This window comes from Equus caballus, chromosome 15 (assembly GCF_041296265.1).
Source record: "Equus caballus isolate H_3958 breed thoroughbred chromosome 15, TB-T2T, whole genome shotgun sequence".
Taxonomy (NCBI): Eukaryota; Metazoa; Chordata; class Mammalia; order Perissodactyla; family Equidae; genus Equus; species Equus caballus.
The window spans coordinates 34296136-34308866 of NC_091698.1; the positions used below are offsets into that span (position 1 = coordinate 34296136).

The 12731-nt window shown below is 47.3% G+C and overlaps 1 long non-coding RNA gene across 1 annotated transcript; it reads right to left on the bottom strand.

Moving 5' to 3' along the window:
• Window positions 1-1462: 1462 nt before the first annotated feature.
• LOC138917831 (uncharacterized) lies at window positions 1463-7828 on the bottom strand. Its single transcript, XR_011426344.1, has 2 exons — window positions 7695-7828; window positions 1463-1737 (listed from the first exon to the last, which is right to left on the bottom strand). It is a non-coding gene; the product is annotated as an uncharacterized lncRNA (long non-coding RNA).
• Between the last annotated feature and the right edge of the window lie 4903 nt (window positions 7829-12731).

Here is a 12731-nt window from a genome sequence, read left to right on the forward strand (position 1 = left end):
TTCTATTGCTGTGAAAAGTGCCATTTTGCTTTCGTTTTTTTTTTTTAAGATTGACACCTGAGCTAACGTTTGTTGCCAATCTTCTTTTTTTTTTTCCTCTTCTCCCCAAAGCCCCCCAGTACATAGTTGTATATTCCAGTTGTGAGTGCTTCCGGCTGTGCTATGTGGGACGCCCCCTCAGCATGGTCTGATGAGCAGTGCCATGTTCACACGCAGAATCCGAATAGGACAAACCCTGGGCCACCAAAGTGGAGTGTGTGAACTTAACCACTTGCCACGGGGCTGGCCTCCCATCTTCTTTCTTACCAGAAGTTTCTAGTTGACATGAAGACCTTTCTCCAGAAGTTTTTTGAAGATAACATTTGGAAAATAAGTAGCAAATAGGATTGTTTTCTGTCTTTATGTAAGAGGGAACTCTCTCAGGCGACCCAGCTATCAGCTGCAGTTCCCCAGCCTTGTTCATTGGGAAGTCCAATGCTGAACCCCAGTGTGTCATCTGCCTACCACCCCCACCGCTCCTGTGTAGGGCTGGAGACTGCTTCCCACAATCCCCTTCCTCATTTGCTCCCAGGTTAGACTTTGCCAGTGAGAGGATCTTGCAAAGGATTTGGAAGGCAGAAGGGAAGCAGAAGCATTTTTTCTCTGGAGCTTGTCAGAACAGACGTGGTGGCTTCATCAGATGCAGAGGCATCACGGACCTCCAAGAACCCCCACTTTGTGCCACTTTCTCCCCCTCACACTCCAGGGCTTCAGGCTGAGGTCTTCAAGACTCAGAATGCTTCTGTTTCCTGACCTCTCCTGACCAACGCCACCGCCCTCAGGATCTCTCTGCTCTTTGGCTCTGAGCTCCAGCTTCCACTCAACCCTTAGCTTTGTGCAGGTCCTCTCCGGACTCCATTCCCATCCCCTGCTCAGCACTGACCCAAACAGAGAGCTCAGCCCCCTTCCTAGAGCTCCCCAGGGCCTTTGGGTGTGCAGCAGACCTCATAGGACACTTAGAGGTTACCAAGGGAGTTCTGCCTCACACCAACACAAATGAGATGACGAAATGTCAGACACAGCGATTCTTAAAAGCTGTTCCATCCCTTTTTTCCACTCCTATTCAGTTTCAGGCCTGCTTTGTGAGCTCTGCTAAAACAAAAGTCATCTACGCTGGGTTATGAGCATCAACAGAATGAAGAACTGACAGACACCTTAAAGATTCCACCTTTCCTTTCTCCACCCCCACCAGCCTCCATAAGTAGAAAGGATTAGTATGGAGAGAGATTTTTCCCACCACCCCAACTTCATCCTCCCTGAGAAGGAAAACGCTGCTATACTTTCTATTCCTTCAGTTCATTTCCTCCCACTGTACTAGAGTTTGTCCTCAAATTGGATATTATTGACTCTGAAAGATTATATTTTAGAGTAGTGTGTATATTTGTTATCAACTGCTGTGTAACAAATTACCCCAAGACTTAGCTGCTGAAAACAATAAACTTTTATTATCTCGCCAGTTCTGTGGATCAGGAGTTAAGGCGTGACTGAGCTGGATGGCTCTGGCTCAGGGATTCCCATGAGGTTGAAATCAAGATGTCAATCAGGACTACAGTCATCTGAGGGCTTGCCTGGAGCTGGAGGATCTGTTTCCAAGATGGCGCCCTCACCAAGCTGTTGACAGGAGGCCTCAGACCTTCGCCACATGGCCTCTCCATAAGGCTGCTTGAGTGTCCTCGCAGACATGTCAGGTAACTTCCCCTGGAGTGAGTGATCCAAGAGAGAGAACGTTTATGATCTAACTTCACAAGTCACAAATCACCAGTTCCTCCATATTCTATTCATTAGAAAAAAGTCACTAAGTCAGCCCATGCTCAAGGGGAAGGGAATTAAGCCTTACTTTTTAAAGAAAAGAGTATCAAGGAATTTGTGGGCTTATTTTAAAACCGCCAAAATGTGAAATGAGTACAGGATGAGGAATCAAAATACCTATGTTCTAATTTTACTTCTAAATGTTGAGGACACATCTCTTCATCTTTCTAGACCTATTTCCCCATCTGCAAAATAAGAAGACCGACTTCAATGACCACTAAGGTTTCATTTTCAGTCAGTTGTGTCCCAGCGTTCCAGCGCTGAGACCCTAGGCCTTGACCGCAGACCTCAGGCAGCCTCCTCCCGCTCCCCCTCCCTCCCTGCAAGACTCGCTGGCTCTTGGCCCCAAATGCAACTACCTCCCATCAGTGCCTAAGCCATACCTGGGTTTATCAGCATCTCTAGGGTGGGACCCAAACATCAGTAGGTTTTACATCTCCCAAGTGATTCCAACATGCAGCCATGGTTGAGGACCACTGCTCCAACTGCTCCACGTGAACCCTCACATGGAGAATCTTTCACCAAATAAAACGACATCGTATTTGACTAATTACTGATTTGTCTTTTCCTTTGATATATATGTACTTTGAGATCCTACACCTCTTAGGGTACATTCAGTGTTCAGTTAATTACATTTGGGGTCTGATTTCTCTAAGAGACCATTTTGCTCCCTGCTACCTCAGAGAAATCATTAGAGAAGTTTAGAAAGGTAGGGAAATTTTTCATGGCCAGGATAGGAACTTTTTATACAACTGTTTCCCTTGTTCAGGGTTTTTCATGATGATATTGTTTCTGTGGGAAAATTGATCCAATTTTTATCTTTTTTACTTACACCACCTTTTCCTAGAATATAACCTGCTATAAGTTTAAACAATGCCTGCCTTTTTTTTTTTGCTTGTGTATGTGCATGTGTGGGTGTGAGAAAAGTCAACATTCTCCAAGACAGGGCAGAACCCAGCACTGAGAATGAGGCAGGACTTGGAACACCCTGCTAAGAGACGCCTCTGGAAGGCCATGAGTGTGGGGCTTGGGTGGGTGCTGGAAGCAGTCAGCTGGGCTCTTCTGACCCTCGACTTAGCATCTTTTCCCTCACGTGCTCCACCTCAATAAGCCACTGTGCAATGTGACCAACTGCCCCCATTTGCCCAGGACTGAGGGGTTTCCTGGGATGCAGGACTTTCAGTGCTGTAGGGGAGGAAGACATATCCTCCACCCTCTAGGTCCTTCTGACTGGGCTATGAATTAAATTCACAAGAGACAGAATAACAGGAGAAGATCAAACAAAGCTTTATAATGTTAGTACATGGGAGACACTCAGGAAAACTGAGCAACTCGCCAAAATGGCGGAGGATCTCATCTTAAATACCATCTTCAGATAAAGACAAAGGAGGATGTTGGAGGGGGCTGGTTTGGGACTTCAATGGGTTGGAAGGCAATTTACATGGAGACGGAAATGTAAATGGGCCAACTACAGACAAGGTAACCTGAGAGACATGTTTTACATCACGTTACAGTCATCTTATGGTGTTAGCTCCTTCCTGGAAGAGGCCCTTCTGTTTTAAATTCTTTTAGGCAGTTGGGGAGGAGGTCAAAGTTTCTTTCAGAGTCTTTTGTCCTACAAATTAATCAAGCCAAAGAGATACATTTTGGGGTGGCCAATTTTGATCCCTGACAGCACTAAAGCCAGGAAAGCTCCAAAAAACCAGGACAGTCAGTCACCCTCCAAGTGTTGTGGGTCTGTGAGTAGTGCCTCTATCTTTTAATACTGCCAGAAGCTTCTGATGGGCAAGATGCTCCAACAGCCTCCCAACTTGGTGAATGCCTGCTGACCGCCTGAATACCTAGTGGAGACGGAGTCAGAGCTGCCCTGCTAAGAGGCAGGTGGCTTCACCAACAGAAACAGGGGTAGCAGAAGCACCCCTCTGCACTGTGAGGCTCTTAGATGGCAGTTGGCATAGCCCAAGGCCCAGGAAACGGAGCAAGCTCCGCCATGTTGACTCCCATCAGCAATATGCCAATATCTGGGTGCCTGTTGTGAAGAAGAGGGACATTGACCTGTTGTCTTTCTGGAGACCAGTGATTCATAGTCCTGAATGCACATGGGAATGACATGGGGGGCTTTGTCCTACCCCCAGAGATTCTGATTTCATTGGTCTGGGGTGGAGTCCATGTTTGGACACATATATGTATTTCTTGACCTTTCCTCTATGATTTCTTTTTAGGCAGGAGATTTCTCTCCTGGCTGTGAAAAATTTGTCACTCCTAAACTTCTCTAATTCTCTCTCTAAGGTTATCATGAGCAAAATGACCTCCTAGAGAAATCAGACATTTTTGCTCTATCACTGTCTATCAGATTATAGATTTTCTTCATGGGAAAGTCTAACATAAAAGTTCAAACCACTCTTCATTACCTGTGAGTAAATTGTCTGTCTCATGGGTGTGGATGTCTATTCTGGATTCCCCTGCCCTCCCAGCAGGGCTTCTCCTCACCTGGAGCCCAGCTTCAGGAGGTTTCTGCAGCCCCCATCCTCCACTCCTGGTTCTGCCCAACCTCCTGGCCGCGTAGCTCCCTTGTTTCTGTAGTTTACCTCTCTGGAATGCAAGAATTGCCTCTCACCCCAACTCTGCAGAAATGGAGGGCCCCCACATTGCTCTTGTGGAACTGCCCACTGGACAGGGGACGAATCCCTGGCCAGGCTGGGCTGCTCACTCTCTCTCCCTAGAATATGGAGCTCAGTCACAGGGTCCCTGGTGAGCCGGCTTTGTGTGTTATATCTGGAAGGTCACAAGTCTTGGGGTCTGTGGTTTCCACGTGGGGAAAGATCATTTGAGGCCAAGAGCAAACTGGGAGGCCAGGCCTGCAGACGTAAAGCAAAGACAGGGGGCCAGAGAGCCCGGGTGAGGAGGACTGAGGCAGTGACCCAGCCCAACTTTGTTCCCACAAGGTTCCTGGTGCCCGTTCTCATCCTCCTGGCACCCTCAGGTTCTGTGAGACCCTTGACCTAATTTCCTCTTTTGCTAGATCATCATTAACAGATTTCTGCCACCAACCAGCCCCTGGGAGAGCTACAAATGTCCACTGCCCCCCATAGGCACCTTCTTGGAACCTAAATCTAGCCTTTCCTGCTCCAACAAGATCCCCTGAACCCCTTCTTTTCTGGTTCCCTTTCAACTCCAAAGAGAGCAGACACCCACCTCCCCTGGGGGCTGTTCCCCCTGGGAGTTAGAGGAGAGATGGCCTCTCACTAATCCAGGCTTCCTCGCTGGTTTCTGCAGAGCCCAGGGGCCTCGCCCACATCTCTAGTTTCCGTTGCTCTATCCTCGCCCCCCTCATCGTCCTCCACCTAGAAACAGCTTAGGACACATTTTGGTGGAACACTTTTGAAAAGAGAGTAAACAGTGGTTTCCTCACATTCCTGTTGCCTTTGTCTTTCGGGACTGAAGAGTCTTAAACTGGAGAGTTCCTCCACCCCCGTCACTGCATTCTCTAGCCTGGACCTTCGGGGGTGGGGGTGGGGATGGTAGCTGTTCAGGATTGCTGGGGGGCTTGTAGGTATAGCAGCTTCAGACCGCCTGTTAGGCAGGCTTTCAGTGTCTACTTCCATTGTCTCCACTCAACCTTGCTCTGGCGCTGGCATGAGAATAGAGTGAAGTGACTGGCCAGGGCACTCAGCTACCCAGAGCAGAGTGGCCTTGACTCCGAGCCTCGTTCCTAACCACTGCACCGCCCTGCCTCCTCCTGGCCGCAGCCCCAGAGAGTCTTCCAGGGCCGCATCCTCAGCTCCACCTTGACTTTGTCCCAGCCCTGTTAGGGCCCAGGGACCTGTCCTCTCCTCTTCTAGGATGTGGTGTGGGCCTCAGGGGAGAGCTAGAACAATGCCCGTCCCCTTATCAACAGCTAATCCCATCCTGGCCAGCCCCTGGACTTCCCTTCTCAGAAATGCCCACTTATTTTAACACATGGCGTGCTCACTTCTGAGTCACCTCGGCCCTAATTGTGTACAGCCAGAGCAGCGACAATCCCTCCCTAACACCTTGGCCAAGCTCTTCCGCGGGAGTAAAGAGCAAAAACACCTTCAAGTCCATCCGGAATGGGGCTGGCTTCCTTCTGCCCTGTCACGAGCTCCTGGCGCCACAAAATACGGGAGCCGGAAGAGACCCTTGAGATCACCAGATCCCAGCTCCTTGTTCACAGCTGAGTTCACCAAAGCCCAGAGAGGGCAAGGCCCTGCTCAAAGTCACACAGCAGGACCAGGGCTTCTGGTCCAGTCCCTTGCTTCTGTAATATATACTTCCCAGAAGACATGAGAAAGTGCAAGGAAAACTGAGGGAGTTTGTAGCTGTTGGGGGTTTGCTCCTATTTAGGTTTCGATTATGTTCTTGCCCAGAAGGGGCGTTTGTCCCACCTCAGGGATCAGCACTGGGGCCCCACTCAGCAGCAGGAAGGGTCTCAGGCATCCCATCTATCACGGGTGACTTTGCCCAGAAGGGGGAATATGAAGAACTCCAAATAATCAGAACCTCCACGTGTCCCAATTATGGCGCCGAACAGGAGAAAGTGTGAAATGGCTGGATAAATGGCTAATAATGAAAGAGTTGGTGTCCTGGGGAAGTCCACACACCAGCCCCTTCCAGATACATCTACAGCCCTGGGAGATGAAAGCTGGGCCCAGAATAACCTCCCAGAGGCCCAGCCAGTGCTTTCCCATGACTGACCCTGTTCTGCTCTGAGACTCAGCGAGAAGGCTCTATAATAAACCCAAAGGGTTTGGGGCTAACTCCCAGTTAACCTTGCACTCAGCGCCCCACAACTCAGCACCCCCCCCCCGCCCCCCCAAACACACACACGTTCTCATCCATCAGCAGGCAGCCTGTCTGCCTGGAGTCAGATCCCGACTGCACCAGTTACTAGCTGTGCCTGCAAGAGAGAAAGACCCTGGTCAAGTCGCCCACACTCTCCATGAGGGGTGCACAGCAATAGCCCTTCCTCTCAGGGTTGGTTTAAGCGTTTGGAGCGCTGCCTGGCGTATGATCGCTTAGCCATCATTATCATCAATGTTATTATTTCAAGCGCTCAGCAGATACTGTCTGTTTCCTTTAGCCCCTTAAGTGTATCACCCAAGGGCCAGCATTGTGAAAGCAGGAAGTGGAAGTCCTGTGATGCTCGGTATCCCGCGGGGTGCAGCTTTGGGCTGTCTGTGAAATGTAGGAACATAAGTCAGAAGCCGTGGTCAGAACGTTCCAGAACTGAAAACGGGGGGTTTGGCCAGTCTGATGTGTGCTCTACCTTTCAGTAAAAACATCTAACGAACATTTGCATGTGTATTGCTCAATATTTGCCCAAATCCTTCCCTTCTTTCTACTTCGGTGTTGTGATAACATGGAAGTCAGACGGGGGTTTTCACCTGACAGATAAAGAGACCGAAGACCAGAGGGTTTGAGCTCTGGCCTGGGGGCTTCAAACTTTGGGTAATCAAGAACCTGTGTACTTCGTAAGGCCTTTTTAAAAGCATTTTTCAGCTACGTGTATTTTATTGCAAACTTGCTTTTAATTTTTTAATTTTTAATTTTGGAATTATTTTAGACTTAAAAAAATTGCAAAAATAGTACCAAAAAATCCTATGTCTTTTATAACAGCCAAGTTGCCATTTTTCCCTTTGTAACTAATAAGTATCTTGAAGGAAGACAGCTTGAGACTATGAACAGGCCTTATTACTCACCACGATTTTACTCACTAATTTTACCATCACCCAGAATCCCCAAATATTAACATCTTAGACAACCACGTGTAATCATCAAAACCAGGGTATGAGCACTAAGACGACACTATTAACTTATCTCCAGACCTTATTCCATCTTTGTCAGTTGTCCCACTGATCTTCTTCTGTTCCAGGCTCCAACCCAGGCTCACACACTGCACTGAGTTCTCACGTCTGCTTTGTCTCCTCCTATCTGGGACACTTCCCTCAGTCTCTGTCTTTCAGGATTATAACACTTTTAAAGAACAGTGGCCAATTATTTCGTAGAAGGTTCCTCACTTTGGGTGTGCCTGGTGTTTTTCCATGATTAGATTGAGGTCATGCATTTTGGCATGAACATCACAGAAAGGAAGCTGCGTCCTTCTCAGTACTTCAGTACTTCACCCCAGGAGGCTCGTGAAGCGGGTACATCTCGTTCCTCGTGAGAAGAACTCTGACCACCTGGATACCATGGTGCCTACCAGATTTATCCACGGCCAAGTTACTACTGTTCCCTTTGTAACTAATAAGTGTCTTTCAGGAAGACAGCTTGAGACTATGAGCAGGCCTTGTTTCTCATCACACTTCTACTCACCAATTTTAGCATTCATCGATGGTTCTTGCCCTCAGCAATTATTACTGTGATGTTGGCCAAGTGGTGATTTCCTATTTGCATCATTCCTTCTGTGTCTATTAATTGCAATTCTACTGTAAGGAATTATTAATTTATATCAATATGGGGTCATGGATATTTGCTTTATTCTATGAGTGGTAATCTATTACTATCATTAAATATTTTGTTATTCAAATTGTCTCAGATTTGGCCATTGGGAGCCCCTTTAATGTGACTCCTATGTCTTTTTGTCATGTCATCATTTTTGAGCACTTTCTCTTACACTGCAAAATCTTCCAAGCTCATTTATAGTTTCTCTGCCCCACCTCTAGAATCAGCCTTTTCTCCAAGAAGTCATAATTCTTTTTATTAGAGAATGGTACTTAGAAACCAAGATCCAGGGGCTAGTGTGCATGTAACTACTGGAGTGTTGTTATTTCTAGTCCTCTCTCAGAGGGCAAAGATAGGATATACGTCCATATGCACACACACACATATATACACCCATACCCATTTCTATTTCTGTATCTAACCATCTATGTATATAGAGCCATGAGTTCACACCAGTTCCTTGATTCCAATCCAGCACCACAGGGTGTATTCCTGCCTTCCCCCTTTCCTTATTTGTTGCTCCTTTTTCAACAGGGAAAAACCTTGTTCTTACTATCCATAGTGTATTTACTTATTTGCTTAATTGTGAAACATACCTGAAATATTTTCAGGATTTGCCATGCCTTTTTTTTTAAGTTGATGAGATTTTAGTCAAATAATGACATACTAATGATGTGTTTTAAGGTTAAAGGTGAAGCAAGACAGCCTAACGTTTAAATTGGGTGAACTCAGGAAGTACACGATTAACAGTCTTTCTGATCTCACCTTCCTTATATATAAAATATGGAAATAACCATATCTGGCTCAGAGGATTGTGGTGAAAACAAAAGAGAGAATGTACGTAGAGTGCTTAACACATTGGGAACCCTGGATAAATAGTACATATTTTTATTAGTTATTTATTGGTAAATAAAGAAAAATCTTCTGTTGGTGTCTTATTGTTTTTACGAAAAGTTGACCCGTAACAATACCAATTGATATGAGAGAAATAAGAAAGAGGTTGGAAGGTTTGAGGTTTGTCATAAAATTTCTCTTTTCGGTTGTGATGAAACGGCTAATCTCCCTCCAGTAGGTGGCAGCACGTGCACTATCCACTTTGAGTAGAGTCCTGGTAATACCGTCACAGCGATCACCCAAGCCTGCGAGAGACAGGAAGCAACTTCTGAATTGATAGCCTGGTACAAAATGTGAAAAATTACCCACAACTTTAAAAAAAGAAAAGAAAATATGCCCACATCTAAGCACATTTGTGAAGGACCAGCCCAGGCCACAGGGCACCTGCTCCCCGAGGTGGGCGCTGCTCAGGTCCCCCAGACCTCAGAAGGTCATCCTTGGGGTGGGGGTGGGGGTGGGGGATGGGGAGGCAGCCTAGACAGGACTTATTGAAGGTCCCACCGTCAGGCAAGGAGCTGGAGCAGGTTCTCAGAGCCCTGACCCTTCTTCGTACTCTGGGGTCCGCAGGGACTTATAAAGGGACATGAACCCATGTGCACGCCCTCACCGCCTCGGGCTAGAGAAACAAGAGTCTCAGCCTCAGGCAAGAAACACGTCTACTGGACACGGCTAACAAAGAGCTGGAGGAGGACGATGGGGCTTCAGGGTGGAATTGTGTGGCAATCCAGACACAGAACAAGACTCAGGAAATCAAGAGGGCTACACAAAGTCATCGTCTCCTTTCACCGTCCTAGTGCTTCTGGTCCTGCTCCCTTAAGGGGCAGAAGAGGATAAGAGAGGGCCTGGGCTCTAATCCCAGGCTGGCCACTTCCCAAGTGTGGGCCTTGACAAGTTATTTACCGTCTCTGTGCTTCAATTTCCTCATCTGGAAACCTCATAGGGCTTTCGGGTTTTCGTGAGGACTACATGAGAGAATATCATCAAGTACTTAAAACTGAGCCTGGCATTTAGAGAATCCTCAAGAAAAGTTAGCTTTTATTTTTATTACCACTACTATTACTATTTTCATTCTAATTAACTGCTTCATTATGGCTTCTGGTCCCCCACAACTCCTGCTTGCTCACTGGTAAGCAGAGACCTTGAATTCGCCCAGCACATCTCTGTGCCCCAGGCCACAGCTGGGCTTCTGTCCATGTGAATGGACCTCTCCTTGATCCAATCCATCGATTGATCGGATTTGGCTGGTGGGGATGGAAGTCAGAAGGCCATTGAGGGCAGCCAGCGCTGTGGCACGGGGGTCCTTTCCAAAGGGTAGACAGCCAGAAATAGACCAGTAAAGTCTTAACTCACATGTAAAACATTTTTCAAAGATCTGTACGTGCTGTTTTGAAAAAAACAGAAATTTACGTAAAGATGCTATTGAACATAGTAACCTGATTGTTAATATTATTTATCATATTATTTTATATATTTATTATAATAATAAATATTTATTATCATAATTACTTTTCTCAATTAATATAACCAACAGTGCAAAATTTTCCATGTGGGTCTCCACAGAATGTTTTAATTATAAAAAGTGTCTTCATTCTCAAAAATTTGGGATACGACCCCACTTTAATACTACATTAGACTACCTCACGTCTGCCTTCGAGGCAGCCGACTGAGCCTTAAATCCCCGGATCAGCCCCCATTCTTATCACTCCTCTCCCCACCCTTGGCCTCTGCCCATGAGCACCCAGCCTGCAGTGCCTGGGTTGAGCTAGGGGAGCCACCGCCTGGGTGCTCTGATTTTTAGGGGTGCCTGTGGGTGCTCTGCTTGAGCATCAGCATCGCTCCCAACAAATGCACCTTCTCCGGTGGGAATGACCTGCAAGTGGGGGAAGGGCATCCAACAAGGATTCTGAGGATAGAGTAAGGACTCTGGGCCTCAGGAGAACACTAAGAGGCGTTGCGGCGTCTAAGGAAGAAATCTAAGGCAGGAGCGAGTCTTGACCTCAGGATAGGAGCCCACTTCTGGGCTCAGGGATCCAGGGACAAGGGAACAGGGTAGTTGCCTGACTGTTGGAACAGGGGCCGAGTCTGTAGCAAGGCAAGTTGATGGCTCCAACTTCTCCCTGGAGTGCAGCCCGCAGAGAATTGTCTTATTAACTGTGGACAGCTGCAATCCTATCACCTGATCCTCTGCTTAAAATTCTTCCCTGACTCCCAGCACCTTCCGGGTAACAGCCCAAGCTCTCAGCACAGCTTACACCGTGCTTGGCACGTATGCTAGTTATGTCTACAGAGCATTGCAGGAGTTTTGCAGGGAAAGTATTGTTGGTCCCGTGTGTCGGATAAGGAAGGCAGAGAGGCAGAGCACTGGCCAAGAGCAATGTCTATGAAGCAGCAACATCAGAATGAAACCCACGCCTGTCTGGGGCCCTGGACTATACACCAGGCCATAGGCTGGGACTCAACTCATGTGAGTGAACCTCTTTCTGGTCCAAGGCTGGACTCTGAGGAAGCCTGAGGACTCCATCCGGGCTGTGTCCCCTGAGGGGTGTTGCTGGGGAGGAAGGTGAGTCCCACAGGTGGTGGTTTCACTTCTGGGAGAAGTTTCTCACAAGCTTGGTTACTGACTACAAAGGGGCATGAGTGAACACTCTGGCATGATAGAATTCTTCTGTATCTTGATAGGGATGGTGGTTACTTGGTACAGACATTGTCAAAACTCATCCAATGGAGCACTGAAGATCTGTGCATTTCATTGTATGTAAATTATATTCAATCAGAAGGAAAAGAATAGTAGAGGGAAAACTTGATTGACTGGAGGCTGGGCCAGGCCCCCGAGCACGAGGGCTTCCACAACCCAGGGATTAGTTGGCTGGCATCCCTGAGCCTTTCTCTTCCCAGCTGGTAGTTCTAGACAAGTGAGCAGAGCAGCCTTCATCCTGAGAGTCTTTCAGGGTGACTGATCAATCCTGGAGTGGTACAATTTTAGTCCCTAAAAAACGTTTGCATTCATCAAACGAAGCTGATACATACAGTGGAAGAGGGCTCCCAAACAGGCAGCCGGGTCCAGGGCTCAAAAGCCTGGAAAATGGAAGCAGTATTCATCTCACTAAGCCACACGACTGTGACATCACAAGCCCCATACGTTTCTGAGGATGTCCCCAGCAGTCTTGGTGGCACACTTCACCCTTCTTTTCCACTCAATACATCATATCATAGAGTGACATTATTTTAGAATTAACCTTGGAGCTCTTTTTTTTTTAAAGATTTTATTTATTCCTTTTTCTCCCCAAAGCCCCCCGGTACATGGTTGTATATTTTTAGTTGTGGGTCCTTCTAGTTATGGCATGTGGGATTCCGTCTCAACGTGGCCTGATGAGTGGTGCCATGTCTGCGCCCAGGATCCGAACCGGCAAAACCCTGGGCCACTGAAGCGGAGGTCGCGAACTTAACCACTCGGCCATGGGGCTGGCCCCTGGAGCTCTTTTTTTGTTTAATAAATCATCCACAAATTCTGAGACTTTAGCTCTGAG